The 26481-nt window shown below is 44.6% G+C and overlaps 1 protein-coding gene and 1 non-coding gene across 2 annotated transcripts in view; both read left to right on the forward strand.

Annotated features, from left to right (window-relative positions):
• Positions 1–26481, forward strand: part of LOC138489132 (contactin-associated protein-like 5) — a 1196734-nt gene that overhangs the window by 879479 nt on the left and 290774 nt on the right. The window lies entirely within an intron of this gene.
• Positions 25158–25319, forward strand: LOC138490623 (U1 spliceosomal RNA). Its single transcript, XR_011275560.1, has one exon. It is a non-coding gene; the product is annotated as a U1 spliceosomal RNA (small nuclear RNA).

The raw sequence follows: 26481 nt of genomic DNA on the forward strand, positions 1-26481 counted from the left end.
CGTTAAGCCTTGGAAGCAGTAAGGGCTGGAGACGCTGCTGGAGACGCTGTTTTGCTGTTTGGCTGTGTTCATGTGCAGCGTGTACTCCAGTTCAGAGGTACTTTGTTCTGTTCCGTTAGCTACATAAGCCCTCAATTGCCACAAGGGTAAGGGGGGAGAGACGGACTCTGGCAGCTCCTTAAGCTGTCAGGCGTTCCTTACCCTGTGGCTGGATAAACTGTGAACCTTTACTTGAATCTAGAGATCTAAGTGTCTATTATATTCTATCTTTAAGCGTTCTACTCGAACTTTGAAAGCACCCAATCCAATCACTGTGTGTCGATTGTTGTGATACCATTGAGAAAACCTCAATTTTGTATTTCTTTTAATTTTCAATTTTGAATTGTTGGGCATTTCTAAATTTGATTCACATGGCCTATTTATTAACTTCGGGTATGCCTCAAAATTTGCACCAGAAGGGATTGACAATACCTGCGGCACGACTCCCTTGTCTCTCTCGTAGGTTTGTCCATCTTCCCTCTGCTACCATGCTAGGTAGCTCCCACTGCACAAAGATTCCATCAACCCTTGATCACACTAGTGAAGTTCTTCCAGTTCTTGACATTCTGTCTCCCTATCAGCCTTTAATGAAGGAGCACACTAAAAGTGACGCCATGAGAGCGGCTCTTCCACTCTCAGACAACACAATGTTGCATACACCCTTGCCATGTATGACTACAAAAAGAAGAGGCGCTAAGCATTTAGATAGACCTTTAACGTCCTCTCCATGTTTCGAGCCTGAACTCTCACTACATGCTAGATACTCTGATTTGAATAATTCGATACTGCAGGATTCTCAGAGCGTAATCAATCTTATTTCAGCTAGTTCATGTTTGGAGTGTTCACCAAATTCCCCTTCAATTTCCTTTGTCTATCCGACTCCTCGCAGAGTCCAAATACAAGTCCCACAGGAACTTTCTTTTCAAAGTGCTGTGGGAAAACCCACTTCTCAGAATCCATTTAACACTTCATTAGATAATTTGGTGGACAAAACAAACATACCATCTAAGAGCCCATCTCCTGCTACAACAACATCACCAGTGCGGGGTATACTACCAGTTGATTTTCATCTCCCATTGGCTACCCTCCCTATAGAAGCCAGGGTTGCTCCATCAACATCCGACATTACTTTGGCCGCTATGCAGCTAAATTTACAAAGTCTGTTTAAGCTATTCGAATGTCTAGATGCTAAAGTTACTGCTCATTCAGCAGAAGCACACGAAACCTTAGTATTACTCAAGACTTTAGCTGATAATTTGTCATCAAATTCTCGCCATTCTTGTCCAACTAATAATGCTCATGATGACGATATTTCAATTATGACCATCGGATCTACAAGTCCCATGTCCTCTAAGTTTCCACCTCCGCAGATTATACTGGCAATTGCGGATATTATTACTTCCGAAGGACGTCGGAATCCTGCCACCATTTATGAACTGGTAAATGATCCACATACCATTCTCCCAACTGATTCTTCTATTTTAGTGCTCTCACACTCCCCAGCCCCTATATCTTCTGCAATTACTGTTGAGAAAGGAAATGATATTCCGTCCTTACCAGCAAGAAGAAACAGAAAAAAGCCCTCTAAAATTTCTCACAATACCGAGAAAAAAAACAAGAAAAATTCTAATCTGGTTACCTTAACATTACAGAAGCAAACTATGAAAACTTTTTTTCAAAATGTAATCCCGGTACCTGAGTCTTTGGTAGCACCACAAGCTCCTCAAGATTCAATACAAGCGCTAGTGTCTAAACAACTCTCACCTACGCTTGTTCCCGATTCAGTTGCTACTATTAGTGCAAATTCTTGTTCCCTGACCCAAGCGACAACTGCTTCTTTGACAAGCAAGCCAGTTCAAACTCTTGATCCTGCACAATCGATAGCAATATCCTCCTCCTTAGTGCTCCCTATCCCTGGTCTGCAGAATCCTAAACCCATTTTAGGACTTCCCACTGTTCCTTTGGCTAATATTGTAGCGTCTTCCCCAAACCTGATTTTAATTGCCCCACCTCCGTGTCAGAACCCTTTTCAGTCCAATATTGAGTCCACTATCCCAGTGCTGCCTCTAGTGTCGATTACTACCATGGCCTCTAGCCATCCTCCCTTAGATGCTTTGATTCGTGAGCTTGAGTTAGCCTCCACTTGCCAACCTCCAAACAAATGCAAAGGCCAAACAAACCTAGTTGTTAGTGACAAAATTGTGTCTTCAGCCACCAAAAAGAGCATTGACTCTCCGATCACAGTCTCGGCAGAACAAATACGTGAGGCTGTAGATGCATATTTGGCCTCATGCTCTCAGTCTATTCCTTCTAAGCTTCCCACAAAAACCAAGTGGTCCAAATTCGTCGCTGAGCCAGTGGCTCTTACCGCGTTCCATGCCAACATCCATAGTAACTCAACAATCTTCTCTGCGTACTGATAATCGCCCTCACGCTACTCCAGCTCACGCCTCAGATCCACCTAAACCTAATCTAAAGACTCCTTTTTATTCTGTAACCCACAATTCCCGAAATAACATCCCTGTGGTACCCACTTCTCATCCCTTGGCACGGCGCAAATGCCATTCTTTAATTTTGAAGTGTCGAGGAGGAAACTTTGGCACCTATGACTTAAATCGCCGTAGTGTGCTCAACATCGTTTCTGAAGTGGTAGAGCTCGAAGACATTAGCTCGAGCGACATTGAGCAGATTGAATTTATCTCTGAGAATACTTGTTCGGTGGTGCGTTTGTGGATACCTTCGGGTATCGTTCTAAATACCATCTGGAAATCAAAAATGCAATTATTTTCAATGGGGTTCTTATTAGCACAAGACCCCGCATTTATAAATGGGGACTCTAATGCAAAGCAACCATTTTATCAATCTAGCGCAAGCCTCCCTTTGATGCAGAACAGTGCTCGTGCAGAGTCGTATATGTCATAACCATTAGAAACACCTAAAGACCATCTCATTAATGTTGCTAGCTGGAACACTAGAGGTTATTCTCATCTACAAACCTCTATTGCTAACTTTCCAGCAGTTATGGACATAATAGCATTACAGGAAACTTGGCTCCTGCAAACACCTGTATGGAACAATTACGAAATTGTTCTGCTTCCAGCCATTGGGAGTCAAAGAGGTCGACCATCATCAGGTTTATTGACAGGAGTAAACATATCCAGTGGTTTTGCTATTGAAGCCTGGGATTCTGTTTCTGCCTTTATCCAACTTGTCAAGATTACAGGTCCAGCACACACCATTGCATTGATTAATATATATCGCAATCCTTTAGGGTTGACTGATACTGCTTTTTATACAGGTCTGTCCAGACTTTTGGATTTGGTATTCCTTTCCCAAGATATCATGGATACCCTTATCGTAGGTGATCTTAATTTGGACTGTATTAATCCTAAAGGAAAGATCACAATGGAGAAGGTTAAGCGTTGGACCTCCTTCATGTCAAATCGCCATTTTCACATGACCAATGGTGTAATTCAAGGCGATATTCCGACTCAGCCCACATGGCATAGAGGTTCCATACCTACTACAATAGACTATATCTATACACATTTCAACTTATCAGGACAAATAAGCACTTTTAAAATATTTCCACAAGTACATAGTGATCACCATCTACTAGTGCTTACAATCAAGTGGAACTATTTACCTATCAAAAGGTCATACTATACGAATGACCTAATAGTTAACAATGCTAAAACGCGCCTTCGTTGGTCAAATAGTAACTTGTCCTCTCTGGCTGGTCTAATCATCTTAAATGATAGCTCTACTTGTCCAAAACAGTATACTAACCTTCTCCTTACTTTTGATTCTTGTATGAAAAGTCATGTGCTTCTTCCACACAAACATACCTTCAATCCATTATTCAAGGCTAAAAAGACTGAATATCATTGTGAAAAAAGAATGATTCTCAAAATGAACTTGCCTAACTCCATTCAACAGTTGCGAATTGTGAAGATCAAATTCCATAATTGGATGAAACAACATCGTGCACACATTTTACAACTAGATGGTGAACATATGCTCAAATTATTAGCGAATAAGAATACAGCCGAAACTTGGGCAATTTTCAACCAATGTGCTAATACATCTCAAGGCATTTTACAGGTCTCTAGTGTTACTGAGACCCAATGGATTGAACACTATTCTAGCCTATATGCAGACTCGTCTTTTGTGCCTTTGGTCAAACTACCTAGCGATTCCGAGCGTTGGTCTCTTGCTTGTTCCCCACTTATACTTGAAAACTACATCAGACATATTAGCTCTTCTCGGGCTAAAGGCCCTGATGGCCTTAGTAACCATATGTTTAAATTGAACCCTACAAAGTGGGCTAAAATACTAAATAATCTCTTTCAATCTATCATCAGGACTCGCGAGATTCCCAACTCTTGGAAAACATCTATTATAGTTCCTATTCACAAAAAGGGCGACCGCACTTTACCGTGCAATTATAGACCCATTGCCCTTCTTGATGCCCCCGGAAAGCTTTTTTCAAAACTTATTTTGAGGGACTTTAACATCTGGACCAAAGCAGCCCATGCAAGAGACCCGTTTCAAACAGGTTTCCTTGCAGGGCTAGGCACAAACATTAATTTGTTCTGTCTTAACGCCCTCAAATCTCAAGCGCAAAATACCAAACAAGCACTTTATTTTGCTTTTGTGGATCTCCACACGGCATTTGATGCCATCTCTCGTCCGATTCTCTTTGCAAAACTTACCAGAGATAAGTGTCCGCCCACTTTACAACAAATTATTCAGTTGTTGCATGGGGATACCTCAGTGCGCATTAGACTGAACCTAGAAGGTCTTCTATCTAGAGCACTTCCAACTGCTCGTGGCCTTCAACTACTATATGTATGACGTGCGCAAGGTTTTCGAGGAAATAACATCGGACTCCCCCAGGTTAAACAATTGCCAGATTCAAACTTTAATGTATGCCGACGACTTGGTGTTAGTCTCTAAAACTCCAGTTGTATTACAAAAACTTCTTGATGGCTTTAATAGCTATATACTGGCCAATGATTTACATGTGAATACAACCAAAACCCAGGTTGTCGTCTACAGACCACATAATACAATAAGATCTCTTTCATCTTGGTCCATTAACCACCAAACCAAAATTATAATGCATCGGTATGGTGCCTTTTCTATGCAACTAGCTGTCCTCTTTTGGAAACAAAAAGCCACCCCATGTATCCTATATGGCTTAGAGTCTCAATCACCATGGCTACCAAAAGTCTTTGACAAGCTCGAAGGTAGATTCTGGAAAGCCATTCTTCAGCTGCCTCAATGTATTCTGATCGTCTGGATACGATATGAATTGGGTCTCTCTTCTCTCTATGCTCAGTATGAGTGGAGAACATGTGTCTGATGTGATAATTACAATTTTTGCTAACATACATAGCTTGGGCATCTGCGTTGAGGGAGGCTTCCAACGTCATGCCGAGTGTTTTAACCTTACCCGCCACTATGATACGGGTTTCTTTGATTTGGAATGCCTGATAGTCAGAGGCGAGTTTGGCGCGAGCCTGAGTAGAACCAAAGACCATTAGCTCAGTCTTATTCCCGTTCAGGCACATCCAGTTGTTGTCCATCCATTCTTCGATATTTTTTTAAGTGTGTTTAATGTCATACTGTCCATGGTGTAGTTCCTGCTCAATTCCAGGACCAGCTGAGTATCATCAGCACAGTTCGTAAAGAACACCTGGAGATGTTGTAGTAACTCACATAGGAAACGGATGTACAAGTTGAAGAGCAGTGGGGACAGACTAGCTCCCTGTGGTACCCCACAGTGCGTACAGTATTTATGGAACTAATGCAATGCACAATTGTTTAAAGTGAGCAAAAACATTCAGGATCACTCTTTATTTACTAGAGCCCGCTTTAATGCTATTATAGATACATGTTCAGAGTAGTAACAGCTAAATGGCCAGGAGCTCTATCTTGTGGCTAGAATTGTGTTTTGTGCAATGGGGCATCGAGGGCCTGATGCACTTTATATTCTTTTGCCTGATATATACAAAACTGTCAAATCTGTATTTTATGCAATGCACACCGGCAAAATGCTATACATGTAAAGGCAAATTCTCCAGTAATTGCATGGACTTTTCTATCCTACCTAAACATTGCCAGTAGGGTTAGAACTAACAGGTTGAAAGCCTTCTGATAATGTTTTCTCCTTAGATTGTATCATGTGCTTTTACATGTGTTGATATGTTTAACTAATTTGATAGTTAGGAAAATGGACTAGCACTTTAATTCGCCCCTTATCCGCAGGGATTCAAATCAACAAGTTTTTAATTAGCATTTATCCAATTGTTTTGTATTTCTTAACATTGGATTGCTGTTTGAAATCTACAATGTTATTTTATTAGGATATGCTTTTATGGTTTATTTATTTATTTATTTAATACATTTGTAAAGTGGCCAAACCCTGAGGCACCAGGGAGCTTTTGCGAGACCAGTTACATGATACAATCTTGGCGAACTAAATAGTAGTTTGTTTCCGAATAATTGGTATTCAGATTGGCAGTGGAATTGCCAATACCATTATTGTTATTGTTATTGTTATTGTTATTTTGCACTTATATAGCGCCTTATATACCATTGGTATGGTCTGAAGGCGCTGGTAGGTTGAACGCCCTTGGGAACCGAAGTTCATATCAGTAGAGAGAGTAGAGAGAGTCAAAAAAAGGTGCGTGTGAGCACCGGGTATGTGTACAGCTCGTGCAGTATCGGTGTAATAGCTGCTTTCTAGCGGTAGGTGTGGTGGTTGAGAGGTCAGGGGTATGTGTTCGTTCTGGCAGGATTTATCCAGATCGGATGTGGCTGCGTTAGGCCTGAGGAGAACGCCTTGCTGGGGGGTGCGTAACCAGCAGTGATTACTTAGAGTGATGTGGGGTGAGCGGCAAATGTTGATATGAGAACAGTTATACCGAATGGTGTCATAGTATCTCTGTGTTCTATTTGAGTGGTGATGTAAGGAGAGAGTAAGCGTGTTGGTGAGATATGATGGGTTACATGGGGTACACTGTCTAGTATCACAGAGAGACTATTGGACACACAATCTAAATTCAACTTTCTAAATGTACTTCTAAAATTAAACTTTCCACAGACAGGCTATTGGGCACACTTTTAAATGCAATTCTATATTCAACTTATCGCAGAGTGGGTACACTTCTAAATTCAACTTTTCACAGAGAGACTGTTGGGTACACTTCTAAATTCACTTTCACAGAGAGGATATTGGGTATGCTTCTAAATTCACTTTCCACAGAGAGGCTATTGGGTACACTTCTAAATTCACTTTCACAGAGAGGATATTCGGTATGCTTCTAAATTCACTTTCCACAGAGAGGCTATTGGGTACACTTCTAAATTCATTTTCACAGAGAGGCTGTTGGGTACACTTCTAAATGCTGCTTCTAAATGCACTTTCAATTCAACTTTCTAAATGTACTTCTAAATGCAACTTTCCACAGAGAGGCTATTGGGCACACTTCTAAATGCAACTTCTAATGCAATTCTAAATTCAACTTTCACAGAGTGGGTACACTTCTAAATTTAACTTTCACAGAGAGGCTGTTGGGTACACTTCTAATTCCCTTTTCACAGAGAGGCAATTGGGTATACTTCTAAATTCACTATTGACAGTTCTATCTAAGTGCGGGCATGCTGATATTCATAATTCCATCTAAGAGTGGACATGTTAACTCTCACCACTCCATCTAAGAGTGGTCATGCTATCTTTCACAATTCCATCTAAGAGTGGACATGCTAACTTTCACAATTTCATCTAAGTGTGGACATGCTAACTTTCACAATTCCATCTAAGGGTGGACATGCTAATACTCACAATTCCATCCGAGAGTGGACATGCTAATTTTCACAGTTCTAACCAAGTGTGGGCATGCTAATATTCACAATTCCATCTAAGAGTGGACATGCTAATATTCACAATTACATCTAAGAGTGGACATGCTAACTTTCTCGATTTCATCTAAGTGTGGACATGCTAACTTTCACAATTCCATCTAAGTGTGGACATCTAAGAGTGGACATGCTAACTTTCTCGATTTCATCTAAGTGTGGACATGCTAACTTTCACAATTCCATCTAAGTGTGGACATGCTAATAATCACAATTCCATCCAAGAGTGGACATGCTAATTTTCACAGTTCTACCTAAGTGTGGGCATGCTAATATTCACAATTCCATCTAGGAGTGGACAAGCTAATATTCACAATTACATCTAAGAGTGGACATGCTAACTTTCTCGATTTCATCTAAGTGTGGACATGCTAACTTTCACAATTCCATCTAAGTGTGGACATGCTAATAATCACAATTCCATCCAAGAGTGGACATGCTAATTTTCACAGTTCTACCTAAGTGTGGGCATGCTAATATTCACAATTCCATCTAGGAGTGGACAAGCTAATATTCACAATTCTATCTAAGAGTGGACATGCTAACTTTCACAGTTCTAACCAAGTGTGGGCATGGTAATATTCACCATTCCATCTAAGAGTGGGCATGCTAACATTCACAATTCCATCCGAGAGTGGACATGCTAATATTCACAGTTCCACCTAAGTGTGGGCATGCTAACACTCACCATTCCATCCTAGAGTGGGCATGCTAATATTCACAATTCCATCCAAGAGTGGACATGCCAATATTCACAGTTCCACCCAAGTGTGGGCATGCTAACATTCACAATTCCATCCAGGAGTGGACATGCCAATATTCACAATTCCACCCAAGAGTGGACATGCTAATATTCACAATTCCATCCAAGAGTGGACATGTTAATATCCACAATTCCATCCAAGAGTGGACATGCTAACTTTCACGATTCCATCTAAGAGTGGACATGCTAATTTTCACGATTCCATCTAAGAGTGGACATGCTAACTTTCGCGATTCCATCTAAGAGTGGACATGCTAACTTTCACGATTCCATCTAAGAGTGGACATGCTAATTTTCACAGTTCTAACCAAGTGTGGGCATGCTAGTATTCACAATTCCATCCAAGAGTGGACATGCTAACTTTCATGATTCCATCTAAGAGTGGACATGCTAATTTTCACAGTTCTAACCAAGTGTGGGCATGCTAATATTCACAATTCCATCTAAGAGTGGACACGCTAACTTTCACAATTCCATCCAGGAGTGGACATGCTAATATTCACAATTCCATCTAAGAGTGGGCATGTTAGTATTCACAATTCCATCTAAGAGTGGACATGCTAACTTTCACAATTCCATCCAGGAGTGGACATGCTAATATTCACAATTCCATCTAAGAGTGGGCATGTTAGTATTCACAATTCCATCTAAGAGTGGACACGCTAACTTTCACAATTCCATCCAGGAGTGGACATGCTAATATTCACAATTCCATCTAAGAGTGGGCATGTTAGTATTCACAATTCCATCTAAGAGTGGACATGCTAACTTTCACGATTCCATCAAAGAGTGGACATGCTAATTTTCACAGTTCTAACCAAGTGTGGGCATGCTAATATTCACAATTCCATCTAAGAGTGGACATGCTAATAATCACAATTCCATCCAAGAGTGGACATGCTAATTTTCACAGTGACGCTATTAGGGCACACTCTCTAGATTCAACATTAACACATTGACGATCTTAGGGCACACTTATTAGATTCACCTTTAATATGGTGACGTTATTGGGGCACACTTTCTAAGTGCAACTTTAACACAGTGACGCAATTAGGGCACACTTTTTAGATTCAGCTATTAGGGCTCATGCTATTTATCAGAATTGTGTCTAAGTGTGGTACATGCTATCATTCACAATTCAACTAAGAGTGGGACGTGCTAACATTCGCAATTCCAACTAAGAGTGGGACATGCTATCATTCACAATTCCAACTAAGAGTGGGACATGCTATCATTCACAATTCAACTAAGAGTGGGACATGTTATCATTCACGATTCAACTAAGACTGGGACGTGCTAGCATTGTTACACCCATCTCAATATGAGGCTGGCTAGTTATCACCATTGTCTGTGGGAGTTGCAATAGTAATGCAAGTATGTTAGAATGTTATGCAGAATGACATTTACAGTCAAGCCTTGAATTAGGTTGGTGCTCGGCTCTCTCTAGGTGTGCATGGTGTAAGTCTTTGGCAGTCTGCATTATGGAAAGGTAAAGTAGAGTGGCAGGGGCTTTCTGGAGTAGGGTAATTGCTCTACACCCCACCCATGCCACACTTACAGTTTTGGTGGTGTCTGATCGCTGCTAGCTTCCCTGGCTTCCCCTGCTGACACCTGCAGACACTTTGTGGAGCCGCTACTGTAGGAGCCGCCCTTTGCCTTGGGTCCTTAGCCGCGGGGGCTGCTCGGGCAGAGGGCTGCCCTGGAGAAGTTCCTTATGGCTTTAGTGGGAAGCCAATCCTGGATAGTGGGCGGGCAAGGAGGTGGAGGAGATAACGGGAGGGGGTGGGGAGGAGCACAAGAGGAATTAAGACGGGAACGGAGGCGTGCCTGGGGGCGGGTGCAGCAGAGATGAGGAAATGGAAGCGGGCTGGAGAGGGGGGTGCACACCGGCCTGGGGAACCTCTAATTCAGGTGGAATGGGCAAGAGTGGAGGCCGAAAGGGGTCCGGAGCTGAACACACTCACCCAGGTCTGCCGATGCTGTGTGCCCAAAGCGAGTGGGCAGAAGTGCTCCAACTGGCAGTTTCACTCACCTGGGTGCCTGGGTGAAAGGAGGAGGCACAGACAGCGGTGTGGGACTAGGCCTAAACCAGGAAGGGAAAACAACCAATCAGGGGAGGTGGGATGGATTCCACTGGCTGGGTCGCTAGGCCCAGGAACAACAGGGCAAGTTGACCAATGGAAGCTGGGGGGCGGGAGGGAGAGGGAACACCAGGAAGTGCTCTCTCGGTGCGCGAGGCACACAGGACTCGGATTGAGCCGCTTTTAAACAATTATGGCCGAAATGGGGTCGCTGGGGTGCCTGCTCTTACCTGCTTCTGCTGGGAAAGTGGAAGCAGGGAGCACCGGCTGGGTCGCTAGGCCCAGGAACAACAGGGCAATTTGACCAATGGGAGCTGGGGGGCGGGATGGGAGGCGGGAGGGAGAGGGAACACCAGGAAGTGCTCTCACGGTGCGCGAGGCACACAGGGCTCGGATTGAGCCGTTTTTACACAATTATGGCCGAAATGGGGTCGCTGGGGTGCCTGCTCTTACCTGCTTCTGCTGGGAAAGTGGAAGCAGGGAGCACCGGCTGGGTCGCTAGGCCCAGGAACAACAGGGCAATTTGACCAATGGGAGCTGGGGGGCGGGATGGGAGGCGGGAGGGAGAGGGAACACCAGGAAGTGCTCTCACGGTGCGCGAGGCACACAGGGCTCGGATTGAGCCGTTTTTACACAATTATGGCCGAAATGGGGTCGCTGGGGTGCCTGCTCTTACCTGCTTCTGCTGGGAAAGTGGAAGCAGGGAGCACCGGCTGGGTCGCTAGGCCCAGGAACAACAGGGCAATTTGACCAATGGGAGCTGGGGGGCGGGATGGGAGGCGGGAGGGAGAGGGAACACCAGGAAGTGCTCTCACGGTGCGCGAGGCACACAGGGCTCGGATTGAGCCGTTTTTACACAATTATGGCCGAAATGGGGTCGCTGGGGTGCCTGCTCTTACCTGCTTCTGCTGGGAAAGTGGAAGCAGGGAGCACCGGCTGGGTCGCTAGGCCCAGGAACAACAGGGCAATTTGACCAATGGGAGCTGGGGGGCGGGATGGGAGGCGGGAGGGAGAGGGAACACCAGGAAGTGCTCTCACGGTGCGCGAGGCACACAGGGCTCGGATTGAGCCGTTTTTACACAATTATGGCCGAAATGGGGTCGCTGGGGTGCCTGCTCTTACCTGCTTCTGCTGGGAAAGTGGAAGCAGGGAGCACCGGCTGGGTCGCTAGGCCCAGGAACAACAGGGCAATTTGACCAATGGGAGCTGGGGGGCGGGATGGGAGGCGGGAGGGAGAGGGAACACCAGGAAGTGCTCTCTCGGTGCGCGAGGCACACAGGGCTCGGATTGAGCCGTTTTTAAACAATTATGGCCGAAATGGGGTCGCTGGGGTGCCTGCTCTTACCTGCTTCTGCTGGGAAAGTGGAAGCAGGGAGCACCGGCTGGGTCGCTAGGCCCAGGAACAACAGGGCAATTTGACCAATGGGAGCTGGGGGGTGGGATGGGAGGCGGGAGGGAGAGGGAACACCAGGAAGTGCTCTCACGGTGCGCGAGGCACACAGGGCTCGGATTGAGCCGTTTTTAAACAATTATGGCCGAAATGGGGTCGCTGGGGTGCCTGCTCTTACCTGCTTCTGCTGGGAAAGTGGAAGCAGGGAGCACCGGCTGGGTCGCTAGGCCCAGGAACAACAGGGCAATTTGACCAATGGGAGCTGGGGGGTGGGATGGGAGGCGGGAGGGAGAGGGAACACCAGGAAGTGCTCTCACGGTGCGCGAGGCACACAGGGCTCGGATTGAGCCGTTTTTAAACAATTAAGGCCGAAATGGGGTCGCTGGGGTGCCTGCTCTTACCTGCTTCTGCAGGGAAAGTGGAAGCAGGGAGCACCGGCTGGGTCGCTAGGCCCAGGAACAACAGGGCAATTTGACCAATGGGAGCTGGGGGGCGGGATGGGAGGCGGGAGGGAGAGGGAACACCAGGAAGTGCTCTCACGGTGCGCGAGGCACACAGGGCTCGGATTGAGCCGTTTTTACACAATTATGGCCGAAATGGGGTCGCTGGGGTGCCTGCTCTTACCTGCTTCTGCTGGGAAAGTGGAAGCAGGGAGCACCGGCTGGGTCGCTAGGCCCAGGAACAACAGGGCAATTTGACCAATGGGAGCTGGGGGGCGGGATGGGAGGCGGGAGGGAGAGGGAACACCAGGAAGTGCTCTCACGGTGCGCGAGGCACACAGGGCTCGGATTGAGCCGTTTTTACACAATTATGGCCGAAATGGGGTCGCTGGGGTGCCTGCTCTTACCTGCTTCTGCTGGGAAAGTGGAAGCAGGGAGCACCGGCTGGGTCGCTAGGCCCAGGAACAACAGGGCAATTTGACCAATGGGAGCTGGGGGGTGGGATGGGAGGCGGGAGGGAGAGGGAACACCAGGAAGTGCTCTCACGGTGCGCGAGGCACACAGGGCTCGGATTGAGCCGTTTTTACACAATTATGGCCGAAATGGGGTCGCTGGGGTGCCTGCTCTTACCTGCTTCTGCTGGGAAAGTGGGCATTAGCAATAAACCCTGGCAACTTGACCTTTGAAGTGCACATTACACTTGGAAAAGTAATCTCTTTACTTGTATCTACATTTTTTAAAACAATGACTCAGATTTGAAAAACAATCATGTGTGGCATTTCTTTTTCAATATCTATGCAGGCACAATGGGGATCCTTTCTCTGCACCTACAGAAGGTGTTGTGCTAGGATTACAAATACCATGGCTTCCTGCAGCAGAAGCAATTCATTACTGCTCCTGTACATAAAAGTAATCATATCAAATCATCCTCCCTGGAGAGATTACATATTATTCCAGATGAGTGAAGTGCAGCTATGCATGACTTGAAAGATAAATTCCACAATAAAAGAGTAGTAAAGAAGGAACATTCCTGCTGAGATTGCAAATGATCAGTCTCTCAGGACTGACATAGCCTCATATTGTATTTATTTCAATGAAAATATAGATTTAAAAAATAAGATGTTGCCACATTTTAGACCACATTAGAATCTACGGTGTGCCAGTGCAGTTATATCAACGTTATCTTAGTGTCAAGGGGTAAGCCTAGATAGTATGCATATTAGGACAGTGTTCAGATAGTGGGTGTGTGAGTGTGGACAATTCATTGAAGAGAGCCGTTCTGAGATTTTTGCGGAAGGCATGGAGAGACGTTTCAGCTCTGAGGGCAGTGGGAGCACATTCCATAACTTAGGGGCAAGATAGGGGAAGCCTATTCCTCCTGCCTTGGCCCTATTGATGCGCGGTACAGTGAGTTGGTTAGTGTAGCATAGTTTAGTAGCCCTTGTTGATTGTGCTCTGCTCTGGAAAGTATGTCTGAGTGAAATGAGGGTGCTGAGAAGTTGATGCATTTGTGTGTGGTTGTGAGAATTTTGAATGTGATACAGTCTTTGACTGGGAGCCAATGAACAGTCTTTCTTGCTTGTGTTATGAGGTCTCTTTTAGGTATATTAAGAGCTGCTCTGAGTGAGGTATTTTGGGTGGTTGGAGTCTAGCTAGGTTTCTTTTGGAGGTGCCATCTAGGAGTGCATTGCAGTAATCCAACTTGGCTCCTATAGTAGCTCTGGCAATGGAGAGGCAGTTGTCCTTTGTTAGAAACAGCTTTATAGCATTGATAAGTGTCGTGCTCAGGGCAGGGGCAGAGACAATGGTGCTCACTTGTTTATCCATGGATAGTGTAGCATCAATGTGGACTCCGAGAGTTTTAACAGAGGATAATACTTGGATGACACAGTTGTCGATACGGAAGTTGAGGTAGGCAAGTCAAGATTGGCTAGTGTGGACTTTTGACCAAGAATGAGGATTTCAGTCTTCCCATTGAGGCAGAGGCCGTTAGTTGCCACCCGGGCTTGTATGGTGGAGTAAATTTGTTGTAGGTTAGTAGCGTCTTGGTGATAGATCCCAGTAAGGGGAAGGACCACCTGAGTGTCATCAGCATAGTTTGCATATGAGATCCCAAGTGTGTTCAGTTTATCAAAGAGTGGCTTAGTAAAAAAATTATAAAGAGTGGGGGCAGTACAGGATCCCTGGGGGACACCACATTGAATGATAGTGGGCTCTGCATTATCTATGTTGGAGAACACTTTCTTAGCTCTGACTTCTAGGAAGGAGGTGACACAGGTCACTGCATGACTGGAGAAGTGTGCAGCATGTGTGAAATTATTGGTGAGGGTGTTGTGATCAACCAGATAAAATGCTGCTGAGAGGTCTAAGAGGAGGAGGAGGAGGAGGAGGAGGGCAGGCTTGCCCTTGTCGAGGATATTGGTGATTTGTTTTTTTTTTAATCTAGTAAGGTGGTTTCAGTTCTGTGCTCTTTGCGGAAACCCGACTGTCTCTTTCCTAAGATTGAGTCAGTTTCAAGGTACAGCTGGATTTGTCTGTGGGCGGTCTTGTCTAATATTTTAAGAAGAAACGGGACGGTTGTTATGGGTCAGTAGTTATTAGGTTGAGAGGGGTCTAGCGTTGTTTTATTTAGGAGCAGGCGTACCCAGGCCTCTTTAAGGCTGTCAGGGACTATGCCTGTTTTGAAAAAGGCATTGATGAAGGCGGTAAGGAGAGGAGTGAGTTGCTTAGCACATTCCTTGATGATTTCGGGTGGGTACACATCGCCCCTTTCATTGTGATGGTTTGAGATGTTTAAGGATGTCTACTTCTGTGATTTCCCTAAATGATCATTTCGGAAAGTTGATACTTTTGGAGTTGGGCAGGGTCTGTGTCAGGTGGTTCTCTTTAGGCAGAGCTTTGTAATGGTCTGAGATTTTGTTTCGGATGAGGAGGTCTTTTTTTAGCATAGTGGTTTGTATGCTGATGCACCATGCTTCATCTTTAACAATCTTGTCAGTGCAGCGTGCCTGGCATTTGCTTTTGCGCAGATTTTGGAGCTCCTCTGTGAACCAAGAATTGGAATGGAATGATTTTTTTCTCTTTTTTATTTTCTAGTGTCTTTGAATATCTCTTCTAGGACGTTAGGGTCTGGTGAGAATGGCGGTGATAGGCATGGGAGGTTAAGTTAAGCACTGATGTTATCCGCAGTGAGTTTTTTTAAACTTCTAGCTAATGTAGCAGGTGCTGGAATAGAAGATTTGGCGCATGGTGTTAATGGAATGGTGAATTGTAGGCAGTTGTAGTCTGTCCATGGGAGGCCAGTATTAGAAACGATGGCTGTGTCACAATTATGGTCTATCACCCAGTCTAAGATGCAGCCTTTCGCGTGAGTGGGAAAAGTGATTTTCTGTGAGAAGCCCAGATCGAGAAGGTCTTTAGTGAGAGAAGTGGCAGTTTTGTCATTTGGGTCGTTGAATCCTAAATTGAGGTTGCCTAGGAGTAGTGTTTTGGTTGATTATTTAATATTGTCCCCTAGAAAGTGGGTGACTTGACCTTGGAGGTCAGTAGGGGGTCCTGGTGGACAGTAAATCACATGGATATGTATAGTATTTTATGGAAAGAGTGCTAATTTGGCTGATAGGATGTCTACATTCCCTTCCCATTGGTGGGGTAAGGGCCTAATAGATATGGCCTCTTTGAAGATTAGAGCTACCCCCCCTCCTGTTTTGGAAAGCCTGTCCTGTCTGAGGATTGATTATCCTTCAGGTAGGGTTAATGTGATGGCAGGGCCAGAAGCCTCATGAAGCCATGTTTCTGTGATGGCTAATATGTCTAGGTCTTGATTAGTAATGAGATCATTAACTTCTAGCACATGAGCATTAAGAGAGTATACATTGAGTAGGGTGCATTTATAGTGCAGAGGCTGGTTGTTCTTTTTTGTTAGAGGTGGGGAGCCTGTTTTAGATGAAGAGGAGTGTTGTTTGGTAGTGTTGTGGATGGGCATTATGTGGGTCATCTTAGTATTACTGTGGTTGCTGGCAATTAAGCAGTGGTGACTGGCGTTTGCTCTGAAGGTGGTCCGTGATCCCATTCAAGTGTTTCTGAGTGCTACCTGAGTGGTTATGGCAGCGATGTTCATGGGGTGGGTGCGTGTCCTGAGTCTGTGTTGTCTGGACTGATAGTTAGGTGCGTGACTGTATGTGAGGTAGGATGGATGTGACTAAGCAAGATGTCCATAGTGTGAAAATTAAGGCTTATGGTGTTAATGTGGTTGGCAGGCAAGTGGGAAGAGGATACTCTGTAGAATCTGCATGCACAATTAATACAGAATATGCAGTTCAGAGACAAGCTGTACATTGCATGGCGTATTGCTATGTGACCTGTATTTTTAACTTTGGTTGGGAGAGTGCGCCGGCGTAATGTAGTTACCACAATGGCAGAGTCATGCTTGTGGGGGGCATTCACATTCCCAAGAGTGGCTGGTGGCCCTTGTCCTGATATAGGCGTATATTGCTTTGAGGACAAGGTATAGCAGTTACAGTTCAGTCGCTTACCTGAAAGCGGAGCGCGGGCAGCGTTCTATGGCCCCAGGCTCCTACGGCTCTGACAGGCTCGAGACAGGCAGGATCCTTGTTGTGAGGATCCTTAGAAGGAGGGCCGGCGTGTGCCTGCCGACGTGTGATTTGTCCTGATAAGGAGATACAGGCCACTCAGGTCGCGTAGTGTAGGGTTTGTGAGGAAGTCTGGGTCAGGCTTCAATGGAGAGGGCGCCAGCCATTTTGGAGAGGGAACACCTTGCGTGTTTTAATGGCGGCACGGCTCCTTGCTTGCAAATACATGATTTTCTGGTTGATTCCAAGCTTTAGGGCAAATTAAATGGAGAGGATGCAGAGGCAGGTCAATACCAGTGGATTCTGCGTTGGGTGACGAAATATAGTAAACACTCGGTGGGAGGTGGCAGATTGGGCTAGTGCCTACCTTTTTCACCAGGTGGGCTCCAAGATAGCATTGGGGCACTGCTTCTGCAGTGAGGAGGGCTCCTGCTCCTCCGATGTCAGCTGTGCTCTCTGCCCCTCTTCTAATGTTCTGTAAGGGTTCCTAATTTAGAAAGAGCACACATCTACAAAAACAAGAAAAAGGTTGACTCTTGAACCCCAATCCGATGACAGGAGTTGCAGCCATTTCATCACAACATCCACATCTGAAGGCTGCCTGAATATATGTATGTGGTTCAATGTTTCAAACACTTTCATTTTAGGACGTTTGTTAGAAATGAAAAGAGTAGCAAGCTCAATCAATATAATGTACTGAGCGGATCTAGCATACAACACTGTTATCACAGACTATCTGTGGTAATTCTGAAATTCTCATACTTTTTAGTCTGTGATTTATATGTAAAGCAGCCAGGAACACATATTGGTGTTATTTTTAATCTCACATGTTTCCAAATGGTATTTCAAAAAAATACAATAGATGTGTATGAGACTGTTCATCTTGGAAGAATAATGTTCTACAAGAAATGTATTTAGAAGATTATGCTAGGTTTTGATAACGTGCTCTTTGTTCTTAATATGACTACACTGTTTAATGGAAGTGATGATAAGAAATAAATATTGTACAATTTTAAAATGAGCCAATTTACAAAGTTAGTACAAATAAACAATTTGCCTTTTTCTTAAATAGGTTATTTTGCTGACAATATGCAGCGGTTTAGCCCCACATCCTGCAAATGTTGTTTATATTAAAGCAAATTGTTATTAATATTATTATTATTATTATTATTATTATTATTATTATTATTATTATTATTATTATTATTATTATTATTATTATTATTATTATTATTTTCTGTGAGCAAGAAGGCAATGCATACTTTTTCATTATGCCCACCGATTGATTGGTAGTGCTGTCGAACCCACTCATGTTTGACTACATGCACAAACAATATTTAATAACACATACAAAATACTAAGACAATGTAGGTCATGTGATCTGATTCTCTGGCTTGTAGAGGTCTGTTAAAAGTCCAGTGCCCCCCCTCCCCAAAGCCCCTCACCTCACCCAGAGGGACGACGTACTCTCAGTGTCATAGCAACATGTCTGCAGGAGATCTGCCAATGACAATCCATATATGCAATTACATAGAACCATATTTTCATCACAGGGGAGAGAGTAAAGAGGAACAAGCAAAGTGGTCCGTGGATGATCTTTGTTGAACTCCTGTGGGGTGTAGGGCGAGGGATAATTTAGATATGGAGTATTAATGGGTTGCAGACAGCACACCAAACCAGGTGACTTCCAAGCTAGTGATAGCCAATGAGGCGACGTTTGGAGAAATATTACCTGATGTATCTTCTAGAAAGTGAAACAACTCTCGAGGAGAATAGGAACTCAGGTGATTTGGATGTATTAGGAAGAAGTGGTAAATTCGGAGATGACATGTTTTGTGTGATTGTAAAGGTTGTATATATACATGTTACATTGTTCAGTATAGTATTTGTATGCACAACTAGAACAAGTTGCTTTTTTGGCAAAATATTGCATGAACGATGCTTGCAACTGCTCCCAAACTAGGTGCCCAGTTTAGCCGAAGAATAACAGACTGCAAGCCCTTTCTCAAAAGAAGATTGCAGCGGAAAAAATAATCTGAGCACGGATCACAGGACAGGGGATGTGTCTGCTCATTCCTTTTTGTGAAAGTGAAATGCAAGTGTTAAAGTCACAAAACACAAAAGTGACACTTTTCTTCTCAGACAACTCAGACATTATTTGAATTTTGTCAGTACCTGTATTGTAAATAAATAACAATGTCACAAAACACACACACTGAATATATGCATTAATAGGCCGATCTAAGATTCAGAATATAGGATGGGAGAATGTAATTTTTGCTGTTGTGATTTGCACATACAAATACCCAGCGAGTTGGCAATCATGTGCAGGTTTAATGCAATTCAAAGTAAATCATATGAAAGTAATGCATTCATCAGAGGCATACAGCATGAAGGTTGGGCCTACTGTTCTGTCTGGTGCAGATTGTTTATTAATTAATTACAAGGATTGGTTAGCATGGCTAGAGGGGTTACTCTGGTGTATGCTTCAGGGCACCCCAGTGGTGTAACAGTTCATTGGATATGTTCAGAATAGAGATTGCCCCCCTTGTCTATAGTTATGTGTTTAAGTTTTTTATTATTAAGGTATTTATTGAGCATGAACTTCGCTCCAGGATGCAACAGCACACTTTACAATCATAGGGGGGGAAACATGGAGCAGGAAGTGGAGAAACAGGGAACCGGGAGATAACAACCGGGAGGGGAGGGTGGGAAAATGGTAGCAAGGGATCTACAAGCAGCAAGAGGAAGTAAGAGTGGGGAGCAGAGCACCCACTCTCAGGTATTTATTTATTTATTTATTCGGATTTGTAGAGCGCACGTCAGCCCGTGGGCATTGTGGCACTTTTTACAGACATATCTAGTTGCATATACATGAGTAATACATCATTTACAGGAGCAAGTATGACATTTGTACAAATTTACAGTGTGGTATATTTATATAGGTAAGCGTGTGTCACATATTATTGTGCAAGGAAAGAGGTCTTCAGTTTCCTACGAAAAATCGGGAGTGAGTTCTCCTCTCTAATGTCTGCAGGTAGAGCATTCCAGGACTTAGGGGATGTAGGTGAAGCTTAGGCCACCGGCTTTGGCTTTTTTGATGTGTGGGATATGGAGTAAATTGGTGTATTGCGTCCTGGTGGGACGTGAGGAGGAGGGTTTGGAGATGGTCTCTGATAGGTAGGACAGGGCGGAAAGAGAGAGGCATTTGTGTGTGAGGGTGAGGATTTTTAGTGTGATCCGCTCTTTGACCGGGAGCCATTGGGCTGAGTGTGTGGCCTGGGAGATATGCTCTCTTTTTGGGATGCTAAGGGCGGCCCGGAGAGCATTGTTCTGTGTGACTTGTAGTCTGTTTAGGTTTTTTGCAGATGTGCCTGCTAGCAGGGTATTGCAATAGTCCAGTTTGGCTACAATGGTTGCGCTGGCTATTGAAAGGCAGTTAGGTAGTGTGGGCAATGGCGGTTGTGTGCAACTAGGTGTTAGGGAGCAGCCATTCTTTGAAGAGGAGGGTCTTAAGCTCCTTCCTGAACTGTAAAAGTAAGTGTCTTCCTGAACTGTAAAAAATAACTAGTCTGCTGTATCTAGATTCAGTACTCAGACTTGCATGTAGCCTAGGCTTCCCACCATTTGACTGCTGCATCTAATGTTGTTCATCTTCTGATTGTTGCATTTAGCAGTACGCTGTAGCCCAGCTTGACTAATTTGCTCCTTGCTCAACTGGCCCCAAACAGTATGTACCTCCACTTGTCAACTCGAGTCCATCCAGCCGCAATCATCAACCTGACAGTCTTACTTATTACCACTATTTATATCACCATGTACTCTGTACTACCCCTAGCAACATAGCACAGAGAAACCCACAATATTTGAACCCCTTAACAAATATAATGTTAACCTAGATCACCTCCATCCCAAAATATATCACCCAATGGAAATCACCCCACTTCCCAGCCCCAAGCCACTTCCTAGTCCTAAGCCTCAATCTAAAAAAAAACAAGACCACCACCAACCCATATGCCACTCCTAACCTCACACTAATGCCACAGTCAGAACCTGACCTCAAATGCGCATTCATTAATGCTAGATCTGACAGACATAGCAGAGACCATTTTGGGAAATGACCTTGACTTCATCGCCATCACATAAACCTGGCTCCATGAGGCAGCAGGCCCAGCATTAACGCTAGCAGTCCCAGACAATTACACCATCCTGAGAGCTGACAGACTAGAATCATGAGGTGGAGAATTAGCGATTATCGCTAAAACTAATCTCTCTATGAGAATTACCTCAACACCCAACCTAAAACCTTGTGAGTCACTATCCATTAAACTACCTACCGCCAACTCCCAAACGCTAAACATCCACCTCCTCTACGGACCCCCTGGCCCGATCAGCACCTTAATGAAGACATTACTACCATCATTGCAGAGAAGTTAAAAAACTCCTCACAAACCCTAGTGCTAGGAGATTTTAACCTAGGGAATGATGATACTAACGATCACCAGGCTACCTCCGTAGCTAACATCCTGACAGAATTAGGCTTTACTCAGAAAGTGAATACCTCCACTCACATCAAAGGGAGAACTCTCGACTGGATTGACAGTCACAATTGCAACCTCTCCATCACGTCCATCTCCCCCCAAATATGGACTGACCATCACCTAATCGCCTTGACTCTCAATACTAAAAGACCTACTGCACCTACCCCGCCTCCCGCAATACCTACCTTAACCAGAAACAAGAAAAATATTTCAGCTGACAATATCTTACCTCATATCCTCCCTAATCTTAACTCCCTACCAGACCATACAGACCCAGGCTTACTAGTGGAAGAATTCAACAAGGCCATGATTACCGCTCTTGGCAGCATTGCTCCGCTAAAACGTAGGAATAGCAAACCTAAAAAGCATCTAAATTCTTGGCTTACACCTCACCTAAAGAACCTAAAACTACAGAAACAAAAATGTGAAATGGCCTGGAATCTACATCCCACTATAGAAAATAAAACCAATCTAATAAATATCTCAACGCAATACAAAAAGGAAATCATAAAGGTCAAACAAGAAACGTACAACAACAGGATTACACAAGCTAACTCTAGCATGAAGGAGCTCTTCTCCATTCTAAAAGAATTGGAAACCCCAATTGCAGTACAGGATGACTCTATTAAAGATACATCCTGGTGTACTGACATACAGTTGGCACTCACCAACAAAGTGGCCAAGCTCTAAAATAAAATAGCTCTAAAGAAAGCCTTACTATCAGCTCAAACTCAAGCTCCCCCTAACAAAACACAGAAGTCCAAACCCATAGAACTTACCCAATTTAACTTCTCTAAGGTTTCAGTTGTTGAGGTAGAGAAAACAATTCTCACGCTTAAACCATCCAATTGCAAAGGTGACCAATGCCCAGCACAACTGATCAAGGACGCTGCTAGAGATCTAGCCCCCTTCATCACCAAACTCATTAACGCCTCCTTCACGACTGGCAACATCCTGCGCAATCAAGAGGAATCCTGGGTACTCCCTCTTCTGAAAAAACAAACACTAGACCCGAACATACCCACCAACTACAGGCCCATCACCACGGTGCCATTTCTACTAAAAATAAGGTAGCTTACACCCAAATTCAGAACTTCCTTGAGGTAAACCTACACTTAGGTGCCCGCCAATCTGGCTTCCGACCACGACATGGCACAGAGACAGCTCTTATCGATTTAAAGGCCCAAATAGACTCACTAAGAGATGAGGGAAAACTAGCACTTCTCCCTCTATTAGACCTCTCTGCTGCCTTTGACTTGGTGGACCATAAAGTCCTGTGCAGTCACTTGGACTCAGCGGCCCACTTCTCAAAGGAAGCTATAGTTTGGACACAGTCCTTCCTTAGTGACAAGACTATGAGGATTTTCTCACCATCGGCTGCAGCAGACCCAATACCTATTACTTGTGGGGTGCCCCAGGGATCATGCGTCTCACCTACACTCTATAATATCTTCTTCACCAAGCCACTCTTTGACGATCTTGACAATCTGGGTATCCCCTATACCAAGGTTGTCCAACGTACGGCCCGCGGGCCACAATGCGGCCCGCCAAGCCATTTTATGTGGCCCGCCAGGCCGTATGTTGGACAATGCTTGAGTAAAAAAAAAAAAAAAAATTTTTTTTTTTTTTTTTTTTTTTTTTAAATGTGCCTGTGCGCAAAACTACTCTGTGCTCTATTCGGGATACATAAAAGAACAAGACGAATGAGAATTCTGAGCGCACACTCACTCTACTAGACTGCTATCAGCATCATCAGTCACAATATTTTTGGGGGGAGACTTGGAAACATTGGCCCTCATTACAACTCAGGCGGTAAGGGGTTTACGGCGCCGTAAACAGCGCCGACCCTTACCGCCTGAGTACGAGGTCCCTTAGTGCCATGGAGGACTTAACACCTGCTTTTAGCAGGTGTTAAAATCCATGGCGCTAAGGGACCATGGAGTTAATTACGCCACCGTAATTTACGGTGGCGTAATTAACGCCTTCCCCACTCCCATTATGCCCTATGGGGCAAAAATGGGAATGGGGAAGGGTAAAGGGGACATGGGGATTTACCGCCCCACTCACCTCGGAATGGGGCGGTAAATCCCCATTCCGCCATGGCGTAAACATAGTTTACGCCATGGCGGTAAAGTCACAACCCAGGCGGTAACTTACCGCCTGGGTTGTAATGAGGCCCATTGGCACAAAAGGAGCCGCTCTGTGCTGGATCACCATCCTTTCACCAGTAAACCCGATTCAATCACCATGGCCCCCTTACAAATCCCAGCCATGCTGTGATTGACCTGTGGACACATAAATAATCGTATCAATAAACTTTCTCTGCCTTTTTTATGGCGAATGCCAATTTCGCCACATTCATTTCGGTCAATTTTATTGCTTTTTTTACCACAAAAACCGGTGGCAGAACCCCTGCACCCTCACTTTCTATATACCTTACCCAAAATTACCATCTATATTTTTTTGGTAAAAAAGCGTAAAAAATGCGGCAAAAAAATGTTTTGTCGAAATTGCCATTCAGCAAAAGTGGGCAATAGCAAATAATCTACACACTCAAGAACAACCTTTCAAAAAATGCTCTCCAGAAATGTATAGAAAGGAAACAAAATCCAAATCCAAATCAATGGGAACCAAAGTTTTCGTTTGTTAGTGGATTGAGTTTGTTCACAAAATGGATCGGAGTACACTTCGAATAGTTGCTGCAGCTCTGGAGAAAATACGAGTGGTATGATAGGTTATTTATAACGCGCTTAATACCCATGCAGCAGTGATCCCAATCATAAAAGTGAAACAGGCAAGCCCAACAGGTATAACTTATTTTCACTCTTTTGGTAGCGCAGTCTGAGGGCAGCCTATACCCTTCAGGAGAGGTGTGAGCTGATACAGTTGCAACACAAAAAACAATAGTACTATGTTCCCAAAATACCTTAGTTCTTGTCTTTCGGATCTCAGCAGAGCCAGGCTTTTCAGCATCAGACCAGAAGCATAGGTGCCTTTGCGCTGGGCTGGGGTCAAGTCGGAGAGCAGCAGTGATGGGCCCCAATGATGCAGTTCTGTTTGGCAGTGGTGCTGATTTGTGGGTAGAAAACGCTGGGAACAGTAGGCCGTGCCAAGTGGATGGCACTGGAAGACTCAGTGACCTCTGGGCCCTGACAAGGGAATACTTGCCTTTGGCGCTGTGCAGGCTCGGCTGACACAACACGGCATATGGTTACGGCAAAGATGTCAAAGCTTCAGCATTGTCATTGAGCAGACAGGCAGCTCTGCAGACGCTCAGAGCTTCCGGGGATTGGGGGGTTGGGGCTGGGTCAGGGCCTGCCTTCTCACCCTCGCTTAGCGGGGCTTCCCAGAACTGACCCAACCCCTGCCCTCTTGCATGCAACTCATACTTAGCTGGCAGGGGAGAATGTGATCTCAAGGGCAGATCTCCCAGGTTGAGGCTTACCCATTGCACATCGGATTTGCTGACCCCTGCTATGTTCCCAAATGCGGGATACACGACTGTATTATTTCTGGTAGTGGGGGACTGCGTTCGCGCTCTCCCCCCCGATTTATTGGTGAAAGAAAAGGTAAAGTGTGCACTAGGCCTGCTAGGTTGCATACTTTTAGATTGTGCTCACATTGCGTTTCTTCAATTAGGTTCACCTTTGGGTGATCGCTTTTCCACATTTTATCTGTTGAATTGAATTATGCTTCTTTCATCACCACAGAAGTAATGTGTATTACAGAGATAAGCTGCCATATGTATTGGGCACACTGCACATGCTAAGGCAGCATCAGTCATGCTTTGTACAGGACAATGCTGGCCTAAATTGGGAACAGCCAGCATAGACATGTTGCTACAGAGGCATATTTTGGGTACAACCAGCATGACGATGTGTTACATCAGTGACAGTGCTGTCTTACACTGTGGACACATTGATCATTAAAATGTGTTGTGTTGTAAAATGTTCTTTTCTGCTGTTGGTGACATGGAATTTTCATGTTCCCCTTTAGAACTGATTGTAAATTTATGGCTTTTTGGTCACCTTTTCTGCTGTAAAATGCACCATTTCAACCCCATATTTGAAAAAAAATTCTTGGGGGGGGGAACCCCCCCAAACCCTCCCTAGAACCTTGTAGCTCCCTCGCTACGCTCGGTCGCCCCCACTATTTCAGAAAAATATTAACACATAGACACTGAAAAAAATCACAAGCAACTAACCTTTGATCACTGCCCATGACACCAAAAGCTATCCTTGGGACTGCATGGCTATCACTGCCTGTGATGCTATTGTGTCAAAGGTCACACAATATCGCTTTTTAATATACTGCTTTGGGTGAAGTTGTTGACTTTTGGCTCGCCGGCCCACTGGGTGACAAAAAGTTAATGCTTCGGCCCCACATTCAAAAAGGTTGGACAAGCCTGCCCTATACCAACTACGCAGTCGATACCCAGATTCTCCTACCGCTTACTGGGGATTATGAGGAAGATCTGGCTTTGGTGAATAGAGTCTATAGCATCGTTCAGGCATGGATGGCCAACCATGGCCTGTGTCTGAACGATGACAAAACAGAGCTCATCATCCTGGGCACTGCAACTTGCATCTCAAAACTCAACCTTAATTACTCGGCATTCATTATGGATGGGAATACTATTAAGGTTGCCAGAGAAGTAAAAACCTTAGGCTTTTACCTCGACTCAACCCTATCCCTCACTAAACAGGTAA

This window comes from Ambystoma mexicanum, chromosome 9 (assembly GCF_040938575.1).
Source record: "Ambystoma mexicanum isolate Mex_15411 chromosome 9, UKY_AmexF1_1, whole genome shotgun sequence".
Lineage (NCBI taxonomy): Eukaryota > Metazoa > Chordata > Amphibia > Caudata > Ambystomatidae > Ambystoma > Ambystoma mexicanum.